We start from the raw sequence: 27,751 nt of genomic DNA on the forward strand, positions 1-27,751 counted from the left end.
ACATGCCAGGCAAGCACTCTACCACTGAGACAAAATTTTGGCCCAATTTTCTTTCAGAAGCTTATAACCTTTTAACAATTTTCATCATTGACACTCAGATCATCCACACACCCAAATATAATATGTGAACACTTCCTTGTCTGAAATCCACATTCCAATTCTCTGATGTTTCATGGTACTGCCAATAATTATATGTCCTATCTTGGCCTCAATTAAAATAAAATTGTGCTGCATACCTCTATAGCCCATGTCCCTCTTTGTTTTAAAAGCATAGGACTTGTTGGTCCTTAACATCCCTGTAGATTAGCCTGTTTCATAATAAGTAACCCCTGTATAAACTTACCACATATTCAATATCAACCTGTATATTAATAGGGAAAGGAGTGTTGAGTTAAATTCTAGCTGGTGTTTGCCTTTGATGTAAACTGAAACAAGGTTCCTTAGATCCTGAAATGGAAACCCTGAGATGACACAGATACATGAGCATGTTCTGTTTGTGTTATACTATGTAATAGTAGGGCTGGATTTTATATGCATACACTACAATTCCTGTGTTTTAAAATAATTGTTACTTCTCAAGTGTGATAAGCATAAGGAATGTTGTAAGAGTCATGTGATCTTGTGCAGGTGTTTTGGATTTGAAGTCAGATACAGCTCATCTTTAGTCCCAATCCACCTGCATATGAGTTGTGAGAATTTGTCCACAGGAGAAAACAGATATTATAGCCTGGCCATTTGGTCTAAGCCCAAATTACCCAAAAAAGTTTGTATTTCATGTATGTATTTGTGTTTTACAAAAACCATCTCAGCAAACACAATAATTAAAAAAACATTTACCTACAGAGATTTGTACAATTTGAATTTTTCATTTTTGTCAAGCTCCAATAATATTTGATAATACCATTTATGATGCTTTCATGAACAAAATTATATTACAAAATAGGTGTATGCCACTCTACCCTAATAAAAATGGACACGATTCATATATCATTATTTAAATGTTTATCTACTTTTACCTCTCAGTATATCCTAAAAGTATTATACTAAATCAAGCTTAAAAAATAATGCACACAAATCCAGTGGAGCTTTGAGACTCAAATGATCCTCCTGTCTCAGTCTCCCCAAAAGCTGGGACCACAGGTGTGCCCCCTGATTTTGAGGATCCTTCACACACACACACACACACACACACACACAAACCTTTTCAAAATATTATCTAATTCTGTGCATAAGTATATACAGCATTAAGTGATCAGGCAACATTGATTTGATAGAAACAGTAGTGGCTCAGTTTTTTAAAAAAAATTTAAAACTTGAGTAGGTCATACCTGTAATCCCATTACAAAACCTTTTTCTGACAAAGAACTATATCCAGTCCTACTAAATATACTTCCACAACTCAGTAATAGTAGGACAACTCAACAAATAATAGACATGATCCAAATCTATTCTTCACAAAAAAAGAATGACTGGCCAATAAAAGACAGTCAAATGTTGTCTAATTCATTAGTCAATATGGAAGTAAAACCCTAAGCTACAATGAGATACCACTATATACTCAGCAGAAATGGCTAAGGTATGAAGACTAACATCACTAAACAATGTGAAGATATGCAGCAATTGGAACTCTCATATATTGCTCATGAGAATGTTCCGAATTTTTGACAGTTTCTTTTAAAACAAAACAGAGATCTACCTTATGTGGTAGCCATTCCACTCTTTGAGTTATTTACCTAAGTGAAATATACATATATATGTGTGTACACACACACATATACACATACACAAACATATTTTTCCCCAATACATCTAGTAAGATAAAGTTCAAAGCCTGGAAAATGCTCACATGTCCTTCAATAGAAAAAATAAATGCACTATGATATATTCATAAAACGAATACTACTGCAGTAATAAAATAGAAAATCAAAACAAAACACTGATTCAAGCAACATGGATGAACCTCAAAAGCATATTGATTCAGACACAGAGTGTAAGATCCTATAACTTTCTTACTCATCCTAATAAGACTCACATCCATAATAAGAATGAAGTAATTCAGACTAGAAGACGGCACCAGAAGATCTCAGAAATGAATATCTCCTAAATTAACAAGTGAGTTACAACTCCTGAACAGAAAGTAGGTGGAATGTAGCCTTTGAATTGTATCTTTAAAGAAAACCCTATTCCTCCTGATGGGCAGAATCAACAGCCTCTGGAACAAGAGTCCCGTTAAGGCTCAATGGTAGAATACTTATTAGCATGTGTGAGGCATTGGGTTTGATTGTCAGCACAGCATATAAATAAACAAAATAAGGATCCAATGACAACTAATTTTTTAAAAAGAATCAATTTATACAAAATTCTAAAAAGACAAAGTAAAACACTCAATTGTAGGATAAAACAGAATACTGCCTTTAATCAGTGGGGAAAAATCAATTAGAAGGGACACAATGGAACTTTCTCAGGTGTGGTTTAACATTCTTTGTCTTGAATGCAGTTTAGATTACAATGATTTATTGAAATTCAACCACATTTGACTTAAAATGCATTTCATTGTATGAACTTTTCAGAAAAAATGAATAATAAACACTGAAATATAAATGATATACAAATAAGTGTATGCATGTGTGCCTACACACCAATATGCCAGAGCAGTGACACTCAAACAGCAATGAACTCATATAGAACCCAGATTCAGGATTCTAAATGCTAGGCCCACATTAAAAGGAACCAGAGTTTTTAGAGAAACAACTAATACCAGAGTTAGAACAGCCAATAAAGAGTACATTGAACCTGAAATATCTACTGTCAAAAGAAAGTACTCCATAAAGGCAAATACCACATATTCTCATTTACATGTGAAATGAAAAATAATTAAATTAATAGAAGCATAGTGTAGAATGGTGTTACCAGACGCTATGGCATGGGAGACATGGGAAGAAAATGGTCAAAGCGTACAATATCTCAATCAGACAGAAGAAATAGATTTTTCTGTTTTTTGAGAACTATTGCACACTATGGTAAATAAAGAATAATATGCTATACATTTCAAAATTACTAAAAGAATAAATTTCAAATGTTCTCACTACAAAAATACTCTGGTATTAAAGATGATGTATATGTTAGTAAGCTTATTTCACACTGTGTATATAAACTATAACATCACCTTATACATCATAAATATATATACAACTAAAAATTTGGCAATTTATACTTTAAAAAATAAACAAAGGGGAAAGTAAAGTGTTCAAACAATCGCCCAAATTGAGAAGCCAACTTAGATTTCCTACTAATCATATCTGGCACAACTTGAAAACCTAAATAATGAAATAATGGGTTACAGCCCACTGAATAAAATAAATTTCAAGAAGTCTATATTAAAATAAATGTGAGTAAATTTAAAGCACGACAATGATTAAGATATAGAGTCCCCAAATACCCTACAAGTCATTCATTAATCACAAAATGGAAAAGAGTAACTCACAAATGAAAGGCCTAGCAGACAACTCCTTAATCAAGTATTTAAAATGAGCATAACCACTAAAAAAACAAATTGAGTACTATATACCATGCTACATAATAGGACTAAAGCACTGATCAAGAATTAGGTTATGGTTCTGGTTTTTCTTCTAACCTAGCCTGAAGAACTAAATATAAACCTGTATATGAGGATGATTAGTCAAAACTACCTACACTTAAATACTATTGGCTACCCCAAAGTAGTAATGGGCAGACCCAAGGCCGCTGCTGTGCAGAGATCCCCAGGTGAAGCCACCGTCACCATGTCTGATCAGGAGGCAAAACCTTCAACTGAGGATTTGGGGGATAAGAAAGAAAAAGAATACATTAAACTCAAAGTAATTGGACAGGATAGCAGTGAGATTCACTTTAAAGTGAAAATGACAACACATCTCAAGAAACTCAAAGAATCATATTGTCAAAGACAGGGAGTTCCAATGAATTCACTCAGGTTTCTCTTTGAAGGTCAGAGAATTGCAATTGCTGATAATCATACTCCAAAAGAACTGGGAATGGAGGAAGAAGATGTGATTGAAGTTTATCAGGAACAAACAGGGGGTCATTCAACGGTTTAGATATTCTTTTATTTTTTTTCTTTTCCCTCAATCCTTTTTTATTTTTAAAAATAGTTCTTTTGTAATGTGGTGTTCAAATGGAATTGAGAACTGGCACCCATCTCTTTAAAACATCTGGTAATTTGAATTCTAGTGCTCATTATTCATTATTGTTTGTTTTCATTGTGCTGATTTTTTGGTGATCAAACCTCAGCTCCCTTCATATTGCCCTCTCCTTTTAAAAAATTACACGTGTATACAGAGAGACCACCTTTTTCAGGACTGTGCATTTTCAGGCTTTTGGTGGTAAATAAGATCGACCAATGTCAGTGTCTATATAATGACTTTCCAGTTAGCCCTGAAGTTCTAGCATGTGACTGTTTCACTCCTGGACTGTGACTTCCAGTGGGAGATGGAAGTTTTTCAGAGAACTGAACTGTGGGAAAATGACCTTTCCTTAACCTGATGCTACTTTTAAAATCTGAGGGTCTGGACCAAAAGAGGAGGAATATCAGCTTTGGAGTCAAGATTAACAGACATAGTGAGAGTAACGACTAACTCCAAAGATGGCTTCACTGAAGAGAAAGCATTTTAAGATTTAAAAAAAAAAAAAAAATCTTGTCAGAAGATTCCGGAAAAGTTCTAATTTTCATTATCAGTTAATAAAGTTATTCATGCAGAAGTGTGTACAACAGAACACTGCTCCTTTGATTTTATTTGTACTTTTGGCCTCGGATATGGGTTTTAAATGGACATTGTCTGTACCAGCTTCATTAAAATAAACAATATTTGTAAAAACCTAACTAATGTTTATTTTATTTTAATTGTATAGGAAAGAAAATGCCTAAAATAAGGTTTTCTTGCATAATACTGGAAATTATTTGCACATCATACAAATATTTCTTCAGTACTGTATAGTGATAATTTTAATGACTTTGAAGCACTGGAAGTTATTGAAGTGCCTTCTGAATCAAAGATTTAATTAAGGCTAAAATATCTCTTTAAAAACTCAGTGATTTGTTTTTTAAAAGTTTGAAATTTCTGTATGGTGCATATATATAATAGTTACCCAATCATGTTGAACAAGTGGGCACGCCAAAAGTTCTGAAATTGATTTATATTGATAATTTTAGTGTTCCCTTTAACTCTGCTTAGTTAAGGTTTGGTATATTCTGTTTATATTTTCCTTTTATTTCTTTATATATTAAATCTATAAAACTGTGTGTAAAATTAAAATACCATATTAGTTTGTTCATTTCAAAAAAAAAAGTAGTAATGGGCATATATTGCTTCATACTGCCAACAACATAGACCTACCTGGTGGCTGCACTCACACTTCTTCATGATAGAAGCAGTATGTACTATCTAAGCATTTCCTCCTTCATCTTTAATTCAGGTCAGAGTTCATTATCACCACACAGCCCACTTTCAAATTCATTCCCTCTCCTTACAAAATTGGACTACATATGGAAGAAGGTCAGTTTACTACTTGAGAACCTGGTGCACTAGTGAGATGACAATCACGCCACCCAGTGTTTCAAAAAGCCATGACTTGATATGTGCAATAAGGGAGTCAATGTCTACTTTTAAGAATCAGGAAATTAGAAAATCTGAAATTCTGAATGCATATGAGAAAACATCCTAAGAATGCCCCTCAAACTGGAAAGATCACTTTGGATAAACTGTCCCCTTTTCTGCTCTTGAAGGCGATTCCAGGTTGGAAATCACAGCCAGAGAAGAAACTCACCACATTTCATGACGGGAATCTTGTGTGAAGGCCGCACATCCCTTCCTGGAAGCCACAGGCCTGGAGAACCACGTCCGGAACTGTACAGCGAGCGTGATGACTGACACTTCACCCTCTGAAACATCCCCACTAGGGACAAGGAAGGAAAGGCAAGCCTCCTGAACGAGAGGACCACCCGGAGAGGCCACCCGCTTGGGGGACACCCCAATCACTCATCCAAAGCACTTCCCATCCCGCGGGAGCTGTCAGCCCCTTGGCACCGCAGCCTCTCTGCCTCCCTGGCCACCCTCTGCTTCCCGCTCAGCCTGCCATCATGGGCCCAGGCAGGCGCAGTACCAGAGAGGACAGCCCGCTCTTTGCTGAGCGCCTTCCAGGCCTGACTTCCTGCAGGCGTCCCCGTCCTTCTCCCACTGCCCTTCTGCTTCTCCAGGTCTCACGCTTCCACCGCCACCCGCCAGCTGCACCGCCACTGAAGCACCACGTTCCCCACGTGGGGCTGTGACACCCAGAGACAAGATCTTGGCCTTCGTGAGTCTGCGCCCCTTGGGCTGCCTGAGCCCGCCCACGGCGGGACCAGAGTGCCGCCTGGAGGCCTGTGGAGGGCATGACACCCACTCAAACCACACCCCACCCTCCACTGGTTGCAGGGATAACTTCTGCTCCAGTCCTGCTCTATTCTAGTTCATCCCTGCAAGGGTGACCACTTTTGCATCCATTACCCTACCTCAGACCTTTCTCTGTTCATTTAGTTCTACCCTGCTCCAGCAGACTAGCAACAAGGAGTTTGATGAAACTGTTGAAAAATTTGAAAGAAGAAAACATTCCTGCACAGTTCCACTTATTAAATCCCCATTTTATTAGAGACAGGGTCTTGGTTGCTCCTAGCCTCACTAAGTTGCTGAGGCTGGCTTAGAACTTGAGATTCTCCTTCCTCAGCCTCCATAGTGGCTAAGATGACCAGCATGTTCTACCACACCTGTCAGAGCATAGGTTTTATTGTATTTGAAGAGAAAAACTGAAAAGTCTCAAAAAAAGTATATGGAGGTATAGTTTTCTAGTCTTGTATCATTGTGATTTTATTTTTATAAATACAAACATCCCAATGGCACTTTTCCAAGTCATTCAAGCAAATCATCAGTCCTCTGTGAAGTCTTACAAATACTAGTTTTTCTTGAATATTGTTGGCCACTTTCCTGAGGGTTCCAGTGTGCAGGCTTGAAGGCACTTCTGATTTGCCTTCCCCCTTTCTCCTATAGACTCATCAAAAAATGTTCATTGGCATTTGAAGTTGAATTCATAGGAAAAAAGCATTATCAGCATTTTTGACATTATCCATTATCAGCTTTGTGTTAAAAGTTGACAACAGCATCTATTTCTGGCTTCAGGCATAGCCACATGCTTTCCTGTTTATGCATTTTAAGTTGCATTTCAATTCCTGGATAAATTTTTATGATGCTACGTTTGTGGAAGATAATTTCTTCTCCCTATTGAAGAAATTATCTTCCACAAACGTAGCATCATAAAATATCTTTGAATGTCCCAATACATTTTGTCTCCATATCCTGGAAGTTTCATCCACAAACATTGGTGTTTGTGACTTACTTTCCCTAAAGTTTCTAGGCAATCTTCAAACCTATAGTGATTGTGTATTTATAATCTTGGTCAATCCCATTGCCACTATCCCTTCCATGAATTTAATTACCTGAATATTAGACCACTAGAGACTGAAATTGTCAACCCAGTCACTGAGGTAGCATTTACTATTTCAGCCATAGATGCCAAATATGCTTTTCAGCTCCTAAAAATCCATTTTATCCTTCTGAGTTTCTCCAATAAACATCACTATGTTTATATTTTCCTTTAAATATTTAAAAGCATTTCTAACGGCAGTTTTAAAGTCCTTGTCTGCTAAATGCATCAATTCTGTCACCTCCAAATTTCTATTTAAGGATTTTTTTTCTCTTCTCAAGGAGTTATATGTTATTTAGTAATGTATTTAATTTCCAAATATTCAAAAATTTTCTGGGTGTGTTACTGTTACCAATTCCCAATTTGATAATTCTATGATCACAGAAAATACTTTGAATGATTTTATACTTTCAGACTTTTATTCCAGTTTATCTTACTGAACACTCCAGGTACACTTTATTCCAGGTTCTGTAGTTCTTGGATGTAGTGTTTTATAAATGTCAATTGAGTCACATTGGATGACAATACTGTTCAAATCTTCCATATCCTTATTGATTTTTCACTTACTAATTCTACCAGTGTTTTGAAAGTAGCATAGTCAAGTCTTGAACTATGATTTTGGATTTGTTTCTGTTTGTCATTTGTCAAATTTGCTTTATGTGTTTGGTTTTATTAATTCTGTACACATTTGGAATAACACATTGTGTTGTTTTTCTGGAATAAAATTGTCTCCTGTATGATTACACATGGCCCTTTTTAATATCTGGTAAAAGTCTTATCCTTGAATTGTCTTTTCTTCAATGTTGAAATAAATATTGCACTTTCTTATGCTTAGTGTTTCTGTAATATATATTACTTCATTCTTTTTATCCAAACTTTTTATTTCCTATTAATATCAAGTAGTTAGGGTTTTACCATTTCATTGAGGAATATGGTAGACTGAACCCTCCCATCCCAGGATGTTTATTTTCAAATCCCCTGTGACCTATGAATAAGTATTGCATATGACGGCGGGGGGGACTTTGAAGGTGTGATTCAGTTGAGGATATGATCCTTTATTATCCAGATGGAATCAGTTTATCTCAGGTCATTAAAAGGGAAAGAGGGAGGCAGGAGAGTCAGAAAGTGTGATGCGATGAGTGTGGCTGAGGTCAAGGTGCTATAAGGCTATTAGCACGTGTGGCAGCCACCTCTAGAAGCTGAAAAAGGTAAGGAACTGGATTCTCTGGAGCCCCTGTAAAGACAGAGCCCTACTAACACTGTGATTTTAGTCACCTAATAGCACTGGAAACTTCTGATCTCTAGAGCCATAAGAGCATACATTTATGTTGTTTAAGCCATTATTATCATTATCATTATTATTATTTTGACAATTACATATAACAACAGTCAGAAGTTAATATGGAGCTTAAATTGGTTTATTTTAATGTGATTATTTATAGTACTTTAGATTTAAATCTCTCATGTTGATTTTCTGTTTTTCGCACCAATTATTTTTTTCTCTTTGCTTATTATTGGCTGCTTTGGAGAAGACAGAGGAGATGAATTGATATATTTAGAATTCCATGATCTCCTCTATTGGCTTTCCATTTTTGCTTTTTTGTTAATTGTTTAGGATTGCAGTAGAAATGGCATTTTTAAAGGTTTATGAATGTCTGGGTTCAAAAATATGCCATTCAGGAATTATTAAGAACACTAAAAAAATCTTGCTTGGAATTATTCTGAGCTTCTCAGATCTGTGATTGATTGGCTTTAAGTAATTTTAAAGAATTCTTTTGTTTCTTCTCATACTGGAATCCCAGTTAAACGAACACTTTGGACATCTGAGATTATTCTATACATTTCAATGCCCTGTTCCATTTTATTTTTCATCTTTTTTTCTCTTTATGTTTTGATTCACATAATGACTGTTTCCATGTTTGTTGATTCTGTTCTCTTCTTTCTATGTCTAGTATGTTAATAACCATGATTTCATATCATCCCATTAATGTGTGGAATGAAAAACTCTAAAAAATGCCTTTCAGAAAGGAAATGAACATACTGACAAAGATAGCCAGTACCTACTTTTTTAAAACTCTGAAAATTAACCAAAGATTTGCAGCAATCCTAGAGCATTTGGAAAATTTGAAGACCCTCAGCAATGCATCAAGGCATTTTTATTTATCCTCCCTTTCCTACAACTCTACAATCATCTCAAAAACTGGCATCCCATATGTAGGATCCAGCCTGAAGCCTGCCAGCCAATGGAGGGGGCAGAAAGGGCTTGGAGCTCTTCCACGGCTCCCAGGCCCCAATTCCCAGGGAATTGCCATCATTATTCCTGGTGACTGACTGTCACACCCCACTCACAAGATTGTTTATTTAACCGGACTCAGCAGTTGCTCATTGCAAACCCCCATTACAATGGTGGCATTTCTCAAAAACAACCACAGGCAATTGTTGAATGCTATAGCTACCTGAGGTGGATAGCAGATGAAGTGAACTATAGGATAACAGAAAGCTTGGGAAGAAAAGGTAAGGGGTTTCTATGGCGGGGCACATCTCTAATACAGGCAACTTGGGAGCCCGAGGCAGGAGGATCACAAGTTCAAGGCCAGCTTCAGCAATTTAACAAGGCCCTGAGCAAGTTAGTTATATTTCTATGTTTGCTATTTTAATTGGCATTACATTTGAATGCTTTTTTATTGCCTTTTTAAGATAATTTTATTTGAGTGGTTCTTACAAAGATTGTTGCAATATGAAGTCATTTGTTTGATAGAAATATCAAGCTGTCTTGTCAAACACACTGAAGTAACCCAAAAATATATTTCAGAGCTCACAGAGCTTAAATAGAGCAAAAATTATATGCAACCAGACAGAACCTATTTCTGCATTTCCTATTTCTTGCTGAGACTTCTTTTTTCTTACCAGACTCTTGACTAAGCATATTCAGGAAATGCAGTGATCATTTTGTTTGGAACCTTAAGACACACCAAAACACATAATATTTACAAAGAAACTTTTACAGACACATTAATTGAAAAGAAACCATTAAGGAATATAATTTTGAAATCTCACTTTCTTGCCAAATGATCAAAATGCAAGATGAGATGCTAGCCAAAGAGTCCTTTACCTGGCTTGAATCCCCATACACTAAATGTGTATTCCAGAAACCTCTGATAAACCATGAGTAAAATATAAACATTAGTGAAATGTGAAATGTAACCTGGGTAAAAAGTTAGGCTTCTGAAACATTAAAAACATCATTACATACCTGTCTGCCTTTGTACAGAAAGCACACACTTGTTCCCCTAGAGCTATTCGTATAGATCCTTAATGTAATTTTCTACATGAAAATTTTAAAAGGCAGAATGAGAACAGCATTGTATACAGTGGGATTTGCTAGTTAGGGAGAATGAGCACACTGCATTCCTGTTAACATTTTCATTTTTCCAAGGTAACAGGAATTGTATACAAATGACAGTAGACCCTTGCCTCCTTATTTTTATCTAAATAAAAGATGACTCAAGATGAATTCTCAAGAAAAAAAAAGCTATGTAAATAAGGGACTATATATTCCTTCATCATGTACTTGGAACCAGTAGTTGTGTTGCTGACATAGAATCAGGGAAGAGACTGTGGTAAGTTGGAAGAGGCTGCTGTTATCATTTTACCAGCAAACCACCTGCCATGCAATGCATTGACAGCAGCAATAGCTGCAGCAATTGAGGGGCACTTCACATACACATTGCCCTGAGCAGAATTATTGTCAATATAAATATGAATGACTCCACAATGTTTATTACATTCTTTAATCACATCATCCTTAATCTCTGTATCCCATCCAACTTGTTCTTCTGTTTGAGGGTTAAACATGTTAGAGTTGGAAACACTGTGTTGCAAGTGGCTGAACAGAGGCAGCTGCAGCTAAAGCTGAAGCTTCAGTCTGTTGGGAAAGTCATGTTTGCAAATCTGCCACAACACCAAATGCCAAAGAGCCACTCATTTGTAAAGCCTGCTGGGCTGCTGGTAGAATCTGCAAACCTGTACCCTCAACAAGTCTTGCCATTAATTGGAGTGTATATGATGCTTGCTTGAATATCCAAAAACAGAAACAGTAATATGAATTCACTGCAGATCTAATTTTCTCTTAGTCAACAAATTCTAAGGGTCATTCTTTATAACAGTAGCTTCATTATATAAAAAAATTGCATCTGCTATTTTATTCAGGTGACAGTGGACAAGTTTATAAACTTCTTAACATCTTAACTTTCTCATCAATAAGAAGAAGATACTAATATTTGATCTGCAGACTGAGATCATATCTACAACATGATAAATGTCCAACATATGTCATTACAATTCTTATTAATAGTTAGTGAATGCTACTAATCTTAGGGATTATACTTTAGAGGTCAATATCTTCTTATTAATTCACATATATACCAACTCTCTGTATCATTTCAGAAGTATCTAAAGGTTTGCCAAATAGAAATTTCTTTCTCAATGGAGTTTAAAATTCTTTATTGAAAGTGTGATAGACATTTCTGGTAGCTCACATAGACTAGTAAATAGTGCATTTGAAAATAATGAGATGATTTTTCAATGCAAAAAAAAAAAGACTTGACTGAAACTGAAATTTGTTGCCTGAGAGATGGAATGAAAAAGAGACTGAAGGCAGGAGCTAATAGGAGGGTTAAAGGGAGTCAGTATATGCAAGATGGGAGGCGTCATGGGTTATTTTTGTCTAGTTCATAATTCTGCCAATTAAGCTCCAGCTTTGCTTCTTTAAAGAAGGAAGGTGTTATTTAAATCCCAATGCTGTTGTAAGTGCAGCCAACACATTGTGACTACGATTATCAGATTAGGAACACTGTCTTGCCCACATTTAAGATTTTAGCTAATGCCAAAGCATAGAACTCATTGGAAACAAGCAATGGGATCAATCCCTGGGATTCAGAAGTTCAAAAGGATTCTAGAGCAGCTTAGCACTGACATAGGTAGATGATCAGTGCTAGGATTGAAGGAGGGAATTAGAGAAGTATCGAGGGGAGAGCATTTGCAATAAATAAATAAATAGCAAGTAGTTTGTGGTAGGGGAATTAATCATAATGGCAGCTGCATACTCCATATTTGGGAAGTTTGCCCTAACAATATGTGTTCTCTGATTTATGATTTCAATAAATTCTGCATTTTTAAAAAAGACTTTCTATTACCAAGAGAGGGATGTATGTCTGCTTTCACCACTGATCCTAATTTTTTTAAATACTATTTTTATTATGGTCATCTTTCCCTCAATTTCATTAATTGTTCATGCACATTAATGATGACCTTAATGCTGAAAAGGCATCTCAGTAAAATATTTCATGTCCTCTACAATCAAATGGAGAGACCTGAGGGACAAGTCCAACAAATAAAATGAAGTTACTTCCAAATAAGTTGCCAAAAAGTTTAAAAGAATTTTCATCTCACAGAATTGCAATATGTGCTATCATACAGAGCAGATGAAAGGCCATTATATTTTACCTGAGGTAACAATGCTTGAAGTCCTTCAGAAAGTCAATATTATAAATGGAGACGTCTCTTTAGCCATTCTGGCATGCTTTCATTATTTCAATTATATCATCTTTTCAATGGTCTTCAGTATTCAAAAGTATAAAATTATATGTTGTGTAATGCGGTTTCCTTTCCTTTTTTCCCCCTACAGGTGTTCTCTTTCCAGTGTGTTTTGGTAATGATAGAGTACAAGTGGATACTTCAACTATGTGGTGATGCTTCAAAATATATAAATGCACTTCAGTTTGTGAAATAAAAAGAAGTCTCATGGTCACTGATTTCCTCTGAGAAAAAAAGATTATTTGACTTTGTCTTACTATAATTTCTTGAATAATGTCATCTAATAAATATAATATTATCCTCTTAGCTCTTTTTTATAATGTGGTACTAGACAATATGAGTTTATGCTTCTAGTAGGAGAAGGAATATATTAAAAATAAAAAGTTGTACCTCCATTGTAATTAAATTTGAAGGGAAAACATCAGATAAGTTAATTTTTTTCTCACGTTTGTATTTCACATCTGTATTGCCAAGGTATCTCCTAATGTTCATGTTTCAAAACTCTTTATCTTCTCTTTTATTAAATCCACAAAATGCCAAAATATCTCTTGTCTTTTAAAAAGAAAAACTTGTTGTCTAACTCTTGCTCTTCTTTTTTCTTTCTAGCCAAAGTTTAGAAAGTGCAGTCCACACTTTCTTAATCAATTCTTCATATTCCAGTTACTCTTTAATAAAATTCATAAGGAAATATTTCAAGTATATATTTATGGACTCACTAACCAAGTCAATACATTTTTAAAATATATTTCCTGTTGTTTCAAGGTTGTATTTAAGAACACAAATAAATAATTATTGATATTGTTGATATTTTTGATATAGCTATACTTTATCCTCCTTGCTAGCAATAATTAATCACTCATTAAACTATTTTGATACTCACCTGCCTTGTATTCTATTATACTTTTACAATATATGTGTTGGTCCACAGAAAATATTATATAAAGGACACCATGTAGCATGTACCTCCCTTCTCTGTTGGTATTTTCTTTTCATCTATATATGGTGCTATTCTTGCCTTTAGGGCTATTTTTAAATAAATAATTTTTAGAACTTATTATATGCCAAATGCTGCTCATGAACATGCTGTTTGATCATCCTTGCATAGTTTTACTGCCACCTGTGGGTTTACAACTCCCAAATGCCTTGTATTGACCTCTCCACTGACACCCATTCTGTATACAGAAAGAGATTAAGTAAAACGAGGAAGCCTCTGCACAGGACAGGAAACAATCAATAGAGGGAATCAGAACACTGCATAATTGGAGAAAATATTTGTAAATAATTCATCTGATAAGGGCTTAATATCCAAAATATAGAGAAAACATAGGAGCAAGAAAACAACACAACTTGTAAAACAAGCTAAGGTATTAATAGACAGTTCTCAAGAGAGGGCAAATAAATGGCCAAAACATACACGAAAAAAATACAAATTAGAACCACAATATACATTAGTTTATGTCTGATAGAATACCTACTCTGGAGAAAGGAAAAGATAACACTGTTGGTGAGGATGTAGAGAAAAGGGAAACTTGCAGGCTGTTAGTGACTATTTAAATTAGTACAGCCATTATAACAAGAAGTATGGAGGTTCTTCAAAAAATTAAATTTAGAACTACCACATATCCAGCAATCCCTATTGGCTATATATCCCAAAGGAATGAAATAAGTGTGTCTAAGAGACATCTGTACTCTAATTTTCATTGCAGCACTATTTAAAATAGCCAAGGTAAAGAATCAACCTTAGGACCCATTAATAGATGAATGGATAAAGAAATGGTACATACACACAATAGAATAATATTCAATCATTAAACTAAAGAGAATCCTGGTCTTTGTGAGAAGATACATAAACATGGAAGGCATGATGTTATTAAATTAAAACCATGCACAGAAAGACAAACACCATGATTTTACTTGTAAGTACGATCTAAAGTTATTTCCCATTGAACTGCAGAATGGTGCTTACCTGGATCTGAGGTGGTTGTGGGAGGGTTGATGGAGAGATTTTGGTCAAAGGAGAAAAAATCTCAGTTAAGAGTAACAATTTTAAAAGTTCTGTTGTACTTCATGTTAGCTATAGTCAATAACCATATAGCTTAACTTGAAAAATTCTGGGACAGTGGATAGTATGTGTTTTCACAACAAAATGATAAATATAAGAGGTAATAAATATGTTAATTAATAATATTTTGTTATTTCATAATGCATATATACTTCAAAACTTGTTGTACATAATAAATAAATAAATAAATACAATTTTATCTGTCAATTAAAATAATAAAAAAGAAATAAATAGAAAAAAAATGGCAACTGTAAAGTAGCTGGGTATAAGATCAACATCTTTAATGTGGTAGCTCTTACCTAAATTGAATGCTTGAATAGAACAAAATAGCAAACTCTCCCATGAGTAAGTAGTAAGGAGCTTCTCATACAACTGCACATAATATAAAAAATATAAGTACAACTATTTTTTAATTTATGATTTTAAAATATAAATGAATATTTCCATATAATTATGTAAACACATAGAAATATATAAACTAACAAAACTAACCAAAGTATAAAAACAGTTACCAACTTCTATATATTTTGCAGGGATTTCTTTATAATTTAATGGAATAAATTTTCCTTATCTTTTTTTTCCACAAAAATATATTTAATAAGCTTGTTATATAAAATCAAACACTTAACATTTTATCAATAACTCAAACTGATATCTAACTAGGAGTGCTTGTATTTTGGAAGACTATCTAAACTAAAAATATATTTACATATTTACAATACAGGTATCTAAAGAGCTATGAAATTCACAGAATTCTAGAGATTTACAGGCTAGAAGTATCATGAATTTGCCTATAATCAAATTACTGTGCTAATTATGAACAATGTCTTAACTATTAAACCGGGAGGAAAATGGGAGGGAAGTATGTAAAGTTTTGTAACAAACACTTAGAAGATAAAAAAGGTAATATAAAATTGGTTTAATGACTAAGATTTCTTATTGAATCCCTGATTGTCATTTTTGGCAGCTTAACCCAGTCTGTCAGAAGGCAGTGCACTATGCCGTCTGGAACCCTGTATTGTCTCATCAGAACCATGCTAAATCCAATTAAGAGCTCTGGCTGAAACCAAGTAGCAACTTTTGAGGGATGCACATACCTTCCCCACATAGGCTAAGGCTTCTTGCTTAAATTTATTCCTGAAAAGATTTTTCTCAACATGCTTCAAAAGGGTTCCTTACATTTAGCTGTGTGTGTGTGTGTGGGGGGGCATATACAGAATTTATCACAATAAAGATTCCAAATCGTATTTTATATTTTGAACTATACCATGGTAAAATTTAAATCATCCAACTCGGACAACATTCCACACTAAAGCAATAAACATCTTTTTAAAATACTGCATAGTTTCTCTTTCTTAAAGAAAGATACTGCTGCTATAAGGAGTTACCAAGTGATCATTTCCTTTTAAATATCTGATGGTAACGACATTTTTTTCCTGCATATTTCTCCATCAAGATTATTCAAAGCAATTTCCTAATATGCAATATTTGAAAGCATATCATGTTGACTCTTAAAATAATAAATTCATTTCTTTTGTTCAATAAAAGAAAATTTCTAATAACAAAACATATGTAAAATTAGAACTTCCCAAAAGTAAGCTGCCTTTATTAACCAAAGTACTTGTTTGCAGTTTTTTCAACTGTGAAAATTTTAAAGCCCTTATAAAAATTAAATTTTATTCTTAAAAGGTTAACTTAAAAATTCTTGCCATGTTGCTGGGCATACCACTGCTGTCTCTGCTTGCGGTTTTCAAGCTCAGTGAGAAGAGCCTGTCTATAAGCTTCATACATTTTAACAATCTGTTCCAGTTCTTTCATGAAGAGCAACTTTAGCATTCCCTGGTATGTATCCAGGTCAGCCAGCTGGAAGAGTTCCCATTTCAGAATGTGGTCATATTTCACAGGGGCTTGTGCATAAACCTGAAGACAGTCAGGAATTTCTGCAGTATGATAAGGATTTGCAGGTACCAGAAGAGAATGATTTCTTTCAGTTTGCTGTGGCTGGTAAGTGACAGGAGGGGGTTGATCATACCGAGGTACACTAAGAGCACAAGGATGTCTGTACTGAGCCTTTTTATTTGTGTGATCTACATAATAAGTTCCAAATTCTGATGACTCAACTCGTTCCCATCCAGGAGGAAGTCCTTCTCGTTCAAGAGGATGGCTCCAATGAGTTGTGTTTGTATTATGATCGATATAATATTTTCTCCCTCTCATTGTCCAGTCCACAGACCAGCCAGGAGGAAGGGGTAAATCTTCAGACCCATGGTTAGTTAAATTTCCTAAAGATGTAGCAGCAACTCTCCCAATACCTGAAGCATGCCTCCCCTGATTCTGTGGCATTCTTTGGAAGAGATCATGATTGTACTCATAATATCTGTAGTCTTCATGTGCACGATCTCCAAGTGGACGCCTTCTCTGACCATCAAAAAAATTATCGGAGTAATAATATCGGGAACCAGAGTCTCCATTTTCAACAGTAAAATTAACTTCTGTCAAAAATGACTGAGATGAGCCATACTCCCTAGGTACATCCGCTAAACTCCTGGCAAGATAAGAAAGTGCAGATAATCTGTTGCTTTCTCTTCTCATTATTTCATGAGATGTTCTTGAATTGGAGTTCTAAGAAAACTCTGGTTTCTTGAAACTACTCCATCTCCAGAAGCTGAAAAAGCATTAGAGCTTGAATCTGGAAGACAGATATCAGTTTGTCTTGGAATTGTTGGACCATGCCGGATGAATGAAGGCATGAGATTCCGCAGCAGAGGCGACGTCTCCTTCTTCACGTACTTCCCCTGCACCTCGGCCGGCTTGGACACTTCGTTTTTGGTTTTCTTTCGGGACAGCATCCTTTTTGAGGAGGCCCGAGGCCGCGCCAAGCATCCTCCTTAGGGCTCCACGCCAGGCGCCGGCCGTCTCCGCGGCCATCTCCGCCGGGGCCTCCTTCCCTCCCGAGCCGCCGCCGCCGCCTCTCCGCAGCCCGGGGTCGCCCACAGGGACTGCCGCATGTTCGCGGAGCTAAGCGCGCCCACCGCCTCTCAGTCGCACGTCAGTTCCTTCCCGGAAGTCTCTCCGGGCTGCGACGCTGCCCGGGGACGCCGTGAGGAGAGGCCAAGGACGCTGGGCCAGGGCCATGGTCCGCCGCGGGCAGCCTAGTAACCGCTACTACTGCTGCTGCCGCGGCCGTCGCCGCCGCCTGCGTCCCGTAAACTTTCTATTCCTTATCTTATATACACAGCTTAACAGAAGCAAAGGAACCCAATTTTATGAAATTATTATCACCTTGATCTTAGGTGTCATGTGGAAAGAAAATTATATACCAGCAAACATAAATAAAGATGAATTAATTAACACAAAAACATTGCAGGGATCAATAGTTATAGCACCCTATGAACTATGAAGCATAATATATTCAGTTGTATAATAACAATATTTATATATATTTCACAGACAAGGACTTATTCAATGATGGCCAGAATTTGTTGTATCTACCAATGTAATTTGTCACATAATGAACAGAATCTGATGAGTATTAATAGGCAGATGAAACATATTTAATAATATTCAATGTCTATTCGTGACTAGGAAATTATTTTAAAAAATCAGAAGTAGAAATCAATTTACTTAACCTATTAAAATTAGTTTCCAGTTTTCAAAAGGACAACAAATCTGAAGCAAAACATCATCTTGATTTGGTGTGCTTGTATAAGAACCCATACATAAATATCTGCTAGAAGGTGAGACAAGGCAAAAATATACCTAAAATAAGAAAATTTAGAAGAATTTGAGTAAAAAGGTAAAACTCAATACACCTTTGAGGAAATGGACGTTTATTGTCTTCATGTGAATCCAAAAAATCTACAGAAAAAAAAAAAACTTTTATAATTATTAAGACAACTTGAAAAGTAGCTGGCTATAAGAACAACATACTAAATTTGACATTTTATCTGTCAATTAATGTTTAACATGCTAATTACCTTAAATTAATAAATTCAGTTCTAATCCAATGAGAGTTATTTGGAAAACCTGTGCTGTTTTGTTGTGATTGTTGTTACATCGATAACTTTATTAGAAATTAAATAGAACATAATTTTAAAGGTTCCATATCCATCATCTTGCTCCCCACTTCCATCTTCACTGAGAAATTCTGCAAATTTTTTTTCTGGGTCTGCTGTTTTTGGCTTCTATTATTAACCACATCTTTATTTCCAAATCTGGTATTGCAACTTTTTGATCATTTTAGAATCAGCCTCAAGAGAATAACGTCTCTATTGATCCCTTGCCAAAGCTGTCACTTTTATCAATTTTCTGTTACAAGTTGCTTATATAACTTTCGGAGGACTCATTACATGTCTGTATTTATTTCATCACATTTTGAATAAAAGTTCTGCTCAATTTGGCATCTTCTGCTCATTACTCCTAGTGACTATATTATTTCTTTTTTTCTGACAAAATCTTGATTTTACACAAAATTTGGACATCTTATATCTGTACTTGCTCCAAATTTTATTTATTAGAATCAGGAAAGTTTTGGAAGAACATTAAATAAGGTCTGTCAGAATTATGTAAAAAACAATTTTATACAAAATTGTGATGTAGTTCAAAACCTACTCATGTCTAAAAATATTACTAACAAAAAGTTGGAAAATTTTCCTCAGATATAAAATATTTGTACCTTTGTTTAAAAAACAAATTAATCTAAAGTGAGATTGTTCATAATGTTCAATCTTCAGAAGAATTTCTTTGAAATCAGAAACACAATGCAAATACCTGCTAACAACTGTGAAACACGTAATATTTTAAATGCACATCTTCTATCATTCAGTAATTTTACCAAAATCCTTCAATACAAAAATATAGGTACATGTAAATATTCATGCCAATTTATTTGTAAAATGTAAATTCAGCTAGGCATAGTGATGTATGCCTGCAATCCCAACAACTCAGAAGGCTGAGGCAGGAGGATTACAAGTTCAAGGACAGTCTCAGCAACTTAGAACTTGCCTAAAAATTTTAAAAAATAAAATTAAAAGAAATGGGAATATAGCTCACTGGTTTGGTGACTCTGGTTGTTTCCACATGGGAGCCTAATTGCACTGTGACTTTTGTATATAAAATTGTGTTTTTATATAGAATGTAAACAAGATTGTATACAGAGGGTGCAATGATGAAATGCATAGCTTCACAGTGAAATCAAAATATCTTTCTTATATTAGGAAATAAACTGTAGTGTGAATGTCTTTTTATATAAAAGAGTGCAATAAAAAGATACAACAATGTACACAATTCATAATATAATGTATAATATCCCATAAAATATTATGCTTCATATCTCTAAATAAGAAACATGGATCCTAAGGCAAATTAAAAGATTCATTTTGTCTTAAAATTAACACAACAGGGGCTGGGGATGTGGCTCAAGCGGTAGCGCGCTCACCTGGCATGCGTGCGGCCTGGGTTCGATCCTCAGCACCACATACCAACAAAGATGTTGTGTCTGCCGAGAACTAAAAAATAAACATTAAAAAAAAATTAACACAACATGTTACTAAATTGTCTAATTTCTAATAAGATTTTAGTCTATCATTTTCTAATTAAACAGGATGAAAAATACTTATGACTCAAAATCAAATGATAAAAAAACATACAATAAAGACAATAATGAAGAAATTAATATAAGCTGTACACAGAATGATGAGATTTGATCATTAAAATATCTAAATTTCTTACTTGGAGAGAAAATACCAGATTTTGGTTACACAGTTTTATGTTCAAAGGCTTGAAATTTGGTATTTTTTTGCTATATCTAAGAGATGAAGATACAATAATCAGAGTGAGACTTGTGTGTATATATAAATAAAAAATATCTAAGTATATTATGGCTAACATAATTGTAAAATGATCTCATTTGTCTTTAAATCAGTGGCTAACATAATTTTAAAATGATCTCACTTTTCTTTCAATCAGTGGCATTCAGGAAATGAAAATATAATAAAATTTATTTGTGAATAAGCATGCACGTGCATTTCTAGTGATTAAGTTTATGCATGGATTTCTCTGGGCCACTTGTCCCCAGATATTTGGTCAAATATTATTCAGATGATGCACATGAAGGTGATTTTTAATGAGACTGATTTGAATCAGTAGAGTGTGAAAGCAGATTACCATTTTTACTGTGGTAGCTCTTACCCAATTTGAATGTTTGAATAGAACAAAATATTATGATTAACTGAGTAAGTAATAAGGAGCTCACACCTGATTACCTGAACAGAAACATCTTTTTCTGCTTTGTTTCTGCCGTTGGACAAAAACTGAAACATCAGTTATTCTTTGATCTTGAATTGTCTGATGCTTAGACTGGAACTTATCTTCCCTCTTCCTCTTCAATATCCCCAGATTGCCTACTGCAGATCCTACAACTCCTCAGCCTTTATAATTGCATAAGCCAATTTCTTAACATAAGTCATATTTATGTCTGTACAAGAATGAATGTGTGGTGTGTGGATACAATGTTTTTTTTTTTCTATTTCTGTAAATAATCCTGACTATCTCACTATGGAAATCAGATACCAGTAAATTTACCATATAATTTATTCAACCAGAATGAGATTTTGAAGAAGTTTTAAGTCTTCTAAAAATTTCCAAATGAAGAAAGGAATATGCAGACTTCAATCATCATGTGAATTCTTCATGGCCCATATCACACTTCCCCTAAAACCTTTTTAAACTGAAATACAATGAGAAGGTAGGGAAGTACTATGTAAAGGAAACAACAGTAAGAGCTGTTTGTAAAATCAGTATACAGATTCTTCACCATGGTTCCAGATTTATTTGCCTACACAAATTAGACTGAAAACAGCATCTAAGATGTTAGGAGGAAATTATGAGTATGTGATTTTTCTAGAACCATTAGGGACAGGTTTTGCAAAAAAAAAAAATATTAGAGTAAAAAACCCTTTCCATGGAATCTATGGACACACTTTTGTTTCCGTTTAGAGTCACCTGTTCAAAACTTTTATTGAACACTTATTGTGTGACATTACATCTTCTAAATTTTGTAGATAAACTGGCAAGAATCAAGGACTACAAGATGTTTTTATGTAACCTGTTTCATAAAGGAAAATTACAAGTAATGAAAAAACATATTTTCCAAGAGCATCTCCCTCCCCTGAAAAAAGGCAGCAATCAAAATTAATTTAAAAAGAGCATCATGATGCCACAGAGAGTGAGGAATTTATAGCATGTACAACAACAACAAAAAAAAAAAAACCCACCTAATTCAGTGGTCTTTAGCCAAGGTGAAAATTCACATGAAGAAGGAAACAATGCACTGTGATTCAATGAAGTGTTGATGGCTATCTTAGATTGGGTACCTAGATGCAGTTTTCTTTTGTTATTGTTGTTGTTTTGTGCATTAATAAATTTTGAGAAAATGTTCTGCAAGTAAAATTAAGTACTAACCTTTAAAGAAGACGGTGAAATAGAATAGGGAAAAAGAAAACTGAGAAAGGTGTAGTCTCTGGAGCATGAGTGGCTTGACACAATTTCACATTGTCATGAAGAATTGGGGTGATCAAGTATGCCCAGTTTCAGTTAATCATTGGCTTGCAGTTATATACATCTGGAGAAGCTAACTTGTCTGCCAAAATTGTTCCTATTACCTGAGGTAAATTCTAGAATAAAAACACTCATAAAACAAGGTTATGTTTTTATATGGTAATGAAAATGGTGACATCAGTCCTCAGAAAATCAACCTTTTATTTCCCACAAGAACAGTAGTTCCATGTTCATAAATTGAACATTTGAGGTGACTATACCAAACTTAATCTCCAAAAAAAGCAAGTATATTATTTAGTTGTTTATTTCTGATCATTCAAAATTGATAGTTTTAACATATCAATACATTATTTAATCAGATAATGAATTAAATAATTTTGAGTAAATACCACAAATATTTAGAAACTTATTTGTATTTTCAAAATATTTCTGCACTTGCATAATGTAGACAGCTCTACAAATATATTTTTCTCTTTATATTATAAAACATGCAAGGACCTGGCAAATGTAAAAAAAATAGTTTAATTAGAATATGTGAACAAAAATTCAATTGTAAAATTGTGACTCTACCTAAATCAACATAGTATACCTGGAAAAATATTCAGCATGCAGTAAAGAGTCAGAGGTGACAACAGGTGCAAGAAAAAAATATTTAGTTTTCATACGATTGTGGGAATACCCAGAAGAATCTAATATATTCTGGATGAGAGTATAGAGATGGATCTGCGAGCTATTTCAGTATTATATTCCCAGTAGGATGACTTGGAGAAATCATAAAGAAATGAGAATAGCCTCTTGCATTCTCACATCAGTTTCCCTATCAGGTCTACAATTTAAAGGAGATAAATACTGAAGTTAGTTGGAAGACACAGATTTCTTGGTTTAATAAAGCATTTAGATAAAATGGAAATAGGTGAAGAGAGGGAAAATTTTTATTCTGTTAACCCCTGGATGTTTTATTGACATAAGTGATACTTGACTACTTATTAGCTATAGCAAATTCTCCATCTAGACTAGCTCTTTCTTCTCAAAATATGATGATCAACTCTGTATTGTCTTCAAAGAAGCAAACCATCCAACCTTTCTTTACTCTAGTTACTCCATCCTTCCATTTTTTCCCTCTACAGTCAGTAATCTTTGTATTATTTTTTACCCTTCCCCTCAAAACACTATCATCTCTGTTGTAATCAGGATATAATATGAAAATCTACCTGTAAAAATTAACTTAATTTGCCAAATACAGTGGATGTTTTCATTTCATACTGTTGTCTATAGTATAAATATTAATTTCAGAAGTGAAATTAAGGAAAAATTTTAATAGAATTATATCCTACTCTTTCTCACACTAAATATTGTTTTTGTCATTATTTGTCTTGTGGGGAGAAACATCAGTAAGTCAACTTTTAAAAAAATCAACATAAATTAATATTATATCCCTTACAACATTTAGAAAATCATGTATTCTACAGAGTAGCAGTGTTTAACGCCTGCGTATGCCTATCCCTATGTATACCTGAAAGTTCTTCAACAGATAATAAAATCTTTAAAGATAATAAGATCTTTAAGGGAATCAGTTCCTAGTTTGTCTGAGATCTTGCCTGTATATTTTACATTGTTCTTTCCAACTTCTCTTATGCATTATACCTTGCCATATCGAATTTCCTTTTAGACACTGATCCAACATGTAAAAATCCCCAGGGCTGCAATGAAAATGAAACAAAAAGGATTTCTAGTAATAATTCATTGAGTACAAACTAAGAATATCCAAAAGAAAGACTTGGGGTGATAATGGTAAAAGATCTTGGTATTTAAATGCCATATGTGCCTCTGCCTTGTCACATTTATCTGACTACCTATGAATTAAGAAGCAATATATGGTTGGCTGGGGTGTGACTCAGTGGTAGACCACTTTCCTCCCACATGTGAGGCACTGGATTTTATCCTCCACACCACATAAAAGTAAATATACAAAATAAAGATACTGCATCCATGTATAACTAAAAAATAAAGAAAAAGATTTGATTTCAAAGATGATAATTAGCTTTTTAAAAAGAGTGCTTCATTATTTATTGACTATATTTAAAAGGGCAAGCATGTACAATCCTCATACCTGGATGTACTCTGTTAGAAACAATTTTAGATCCTTCCTTGTGCTTTTACTTCTTGAGACCAGGGTATTAACATGTTTTTTTTTTTAAATCTAATCAACTCAGGCTTTCTGACAAATATATGTCCTGTCTACTTGTTATATCAATTAAAGATTGGCTTTGTCAATTAAATTATATAACAAATATTTCATAAGTTAAATGGCTTTAGTCTGAAATTTATTCAGTCATTGGTAAAATATACTTAAGTCACATTTATATTAAACATCATCTCTTCACATACACCCTTTATTGGTATTTAAACTTCAAACATTTCTAATTACAACATGAAAATGTGCAAGAGAGTATGCAGCATTTTAGAATTCCTTTAGGGTGTATGGAAGCTCAAATGTTTAAAGAAAACCTTCAGAAGTCTTTTGTGAGAGTTATTAGCCCTACCCAAGAGGATAAAATGTATATATATATAAAATAAAGTAGGAAAAGATGTTATCTCTAATAAAGTGGGAAAAGGAGAGGCAAAACTTAATTTATGGTACTTGAGTTTCAGTGTAGCTTATTTTTTTTTCATTATAGTTTTGACAATCTTGTATTATATAGTTTAAAAACTATTTGTTAGGAATGGTGATTATGTATCTTTGATGTCAGAGGAACATTATTACATTTTTTTTTTTTTTGCTTTGCAGTCCATTGCTGATGAGTTTAAGGAAGCAGTTCGTTATGTCCTTCCTCATCTTATGCTGGTGACAGTTTTCATTATTTTGAATTATTAAAGGTAAGGCAAAAACTTCCTGAGCCTTACAGGAAATAAATTTATGAAGTCTGAAATCTAGTTTTTGAACTGGTCATAGTATTTTATATACATTTTATTCACAAAAATAAAATATCTTATGGCTAAATGTGTGTGTGTGTATGTGTGTGTGTGTGTGTGTGTGTGTGTGTGTGTGTGTAATCAACTTTCCAGAAAATTTGGCAAAATATCTTTCTTATGTTCAGGTAATTTCCATTGAATAGATAGACAGGAAAATTTATCTGTTATTTCACAGTGAAATCTTGAGTTACCAATGTGATAGAAGAGCTTACTTTTTGAAATGAACTTTTAGAGACACACAATATTAGTCTTTTAATTGTTGATTTATTTATGTAATAATTTTATGCATGATATTGCTCTAAAGTTTCATGTTATTTTAACTTCTTAAGAAAATAATTGTCATGGGCAAGTAAGTGCAATTACCCTGCTTGTATGAGGCACTGGCTTTGATTCTCAGCACCACATTTAAATGAATAAAATAAATGTCAATCAAGAACTAAAAAATATCTTTAAAAGAAAGTAACTTTTAAGTTGAGTGTTTTTTTTTTTTTACTGTGCAGTATAGTATTATTTCTTTCACAATTAGGGCTAAGACTTTATATGTATTTAGAATATACATATTAGTCTTAATCACATTTGCCAAGTGTCAAGAGATCTAGTGAGGGATTGGTGACAAAAGTAGCTGTGGCTTTAGGCTGAGTCAAGCCACCATACTCAAATATCTTAATCTTATATGTACACTTAAGTGGCTATATGAACAACAGTGTAATTATCCACATAGGGAAAATATTTGTACTATATAGTAAAATAAGGAATATTGCAATGTTGATAAATATAGAAGACAAGTATAAGTCCAATGATAGGACTTCTAAGAAGAACTGTACATAATCTACACATGTTTTAAGAAACTAAGTAGATATCTGGGGTAATGTATGTATTATTCATATTAAGACTGCACTATATTTATGTATTCTTTATGAAGTGATTAGGTTTTCTGAAGATATGTGCAATCAAATTATATAAGTATTATTTCCTCAATATGTGTAATATTTCTCAACGATTTTTTTTTCTTTTCGTTTGGAAGTAGTGAGGATTGAAGCCATATCCCCAGACCTTTTTATTTTTATTTTTATTTTTTTTTGTTTTTATTTGTTGAAGCTGGCCTCAAAGTTGTGATCTTCCATCCTCCCAAGTAGCTGGTATTACTAAAGGTAATTCTCTACCAAGTAGAGAATTCTTGGGATAGGTAAGTATTCAGTAGACATCCCCTAATGAGCTATGCAGGGTGATATATCCTTTTAATTCCAGAAACACAGGAGGCTTGTGGCATAAGGATTGAAAGTTGGAAGCCAGGATGGGCAACTATCTCAATATTAAACAACAACAACAAAAAAAAACTGGGGATGTAGGTCAGAGGTAGAGCACTCTTGGGTTCAGTTTTCAGTGCTGACAGCAAATTCAAACTATACAAAAAAGAAAAAATCACCAAATAAATTTCTTGCCTATGTGCCTAAAATGTATGTACAATAATTATTCTGACATTTATTTAATATTTTTACTAAAACAATTAGATGGAAAAAGTGTAAACAGGCTGTCTGAAGCAATACAATCGAAAGAAGTAAATTAGGCCAGGTGTGCCTGTAATCCTAGCAGCTCAAAAGGCTGAGGCAGGATGATTACAAGTTCAAACTCAGCCTCCTCCACAATGGTGAGGCACCAAGCAAATTAGTGAGACTCTTTTTGTAAGTAAAAGTCAAAATAGGGCTGGAGATGTGGCTCATTAATTGATTGCCACTGAGTTTAATCCCCAGAACTCCCCTAAAAGAAAGCAAGTACAAAATAGTCAAGCAGAAAATTCATTTGCTTCTTAAAAATGTTTGAGAAGAAAATTTCAGTGAACAATATTTGTTGGAATCACACCTGAAAAATCAAAAGCAATCTGAAAGTAGATGAAAGTGCTCAGATGATAGCTGAAACCAGTGGAAATTAGTAACACTTGTGGAGGGGAATGAGATTGGATGGTTCCAGAAAATCTCCTTCTCCAACATGCCTCTTTGGTAGTCCTCTCCTGCTTTTAAGATTAAAGGAAAGTGTGTGGGCACTTGAAGTGAGAAA

At 34.3% G+C, this 27,751-nt stretch overlaps 2 pseudogenes; one reads left to right on the forward strand and one right to left on the reverse strand.

Moving 5' to 3' along the window:
* Nucleotides 1-3,776: 3,776 nt before the first annotated feature.
* Nucleotides 3,777-4,117, forward strand: LOC143640681 (small ubiquitin-related modifier 1 pseudogene; annotated as a pseudogene).
* A 12,711-nt stretch (nucleotides 4,118-16,828) lies between these two features.
* On the reverse strand, nucleotides 16,829-18,042 carry LOC143389289 (protein salvador homolog 1 pseudogene; annotated as a pseudogene).
* Nucleotides 18,043-27,751: the final 9,709 nt, after the last annotated feature.

This window comes from Callospermophilus lateralis, unplaced genomic scaffold (assembly GCF_048772815.1).
Source record: "Callospermophilus lateralis isolate mCalLat2 unplaced genomic scaffold, mCalLat2.hap1 Scaffold_530, whole genome shotgun sequence".
NCBI lineage: Eukaryota > Metazoa > Chordata > Mammalia > Rodentia > Sciuridae > Callospermophilus > Callospermophilus lateralis.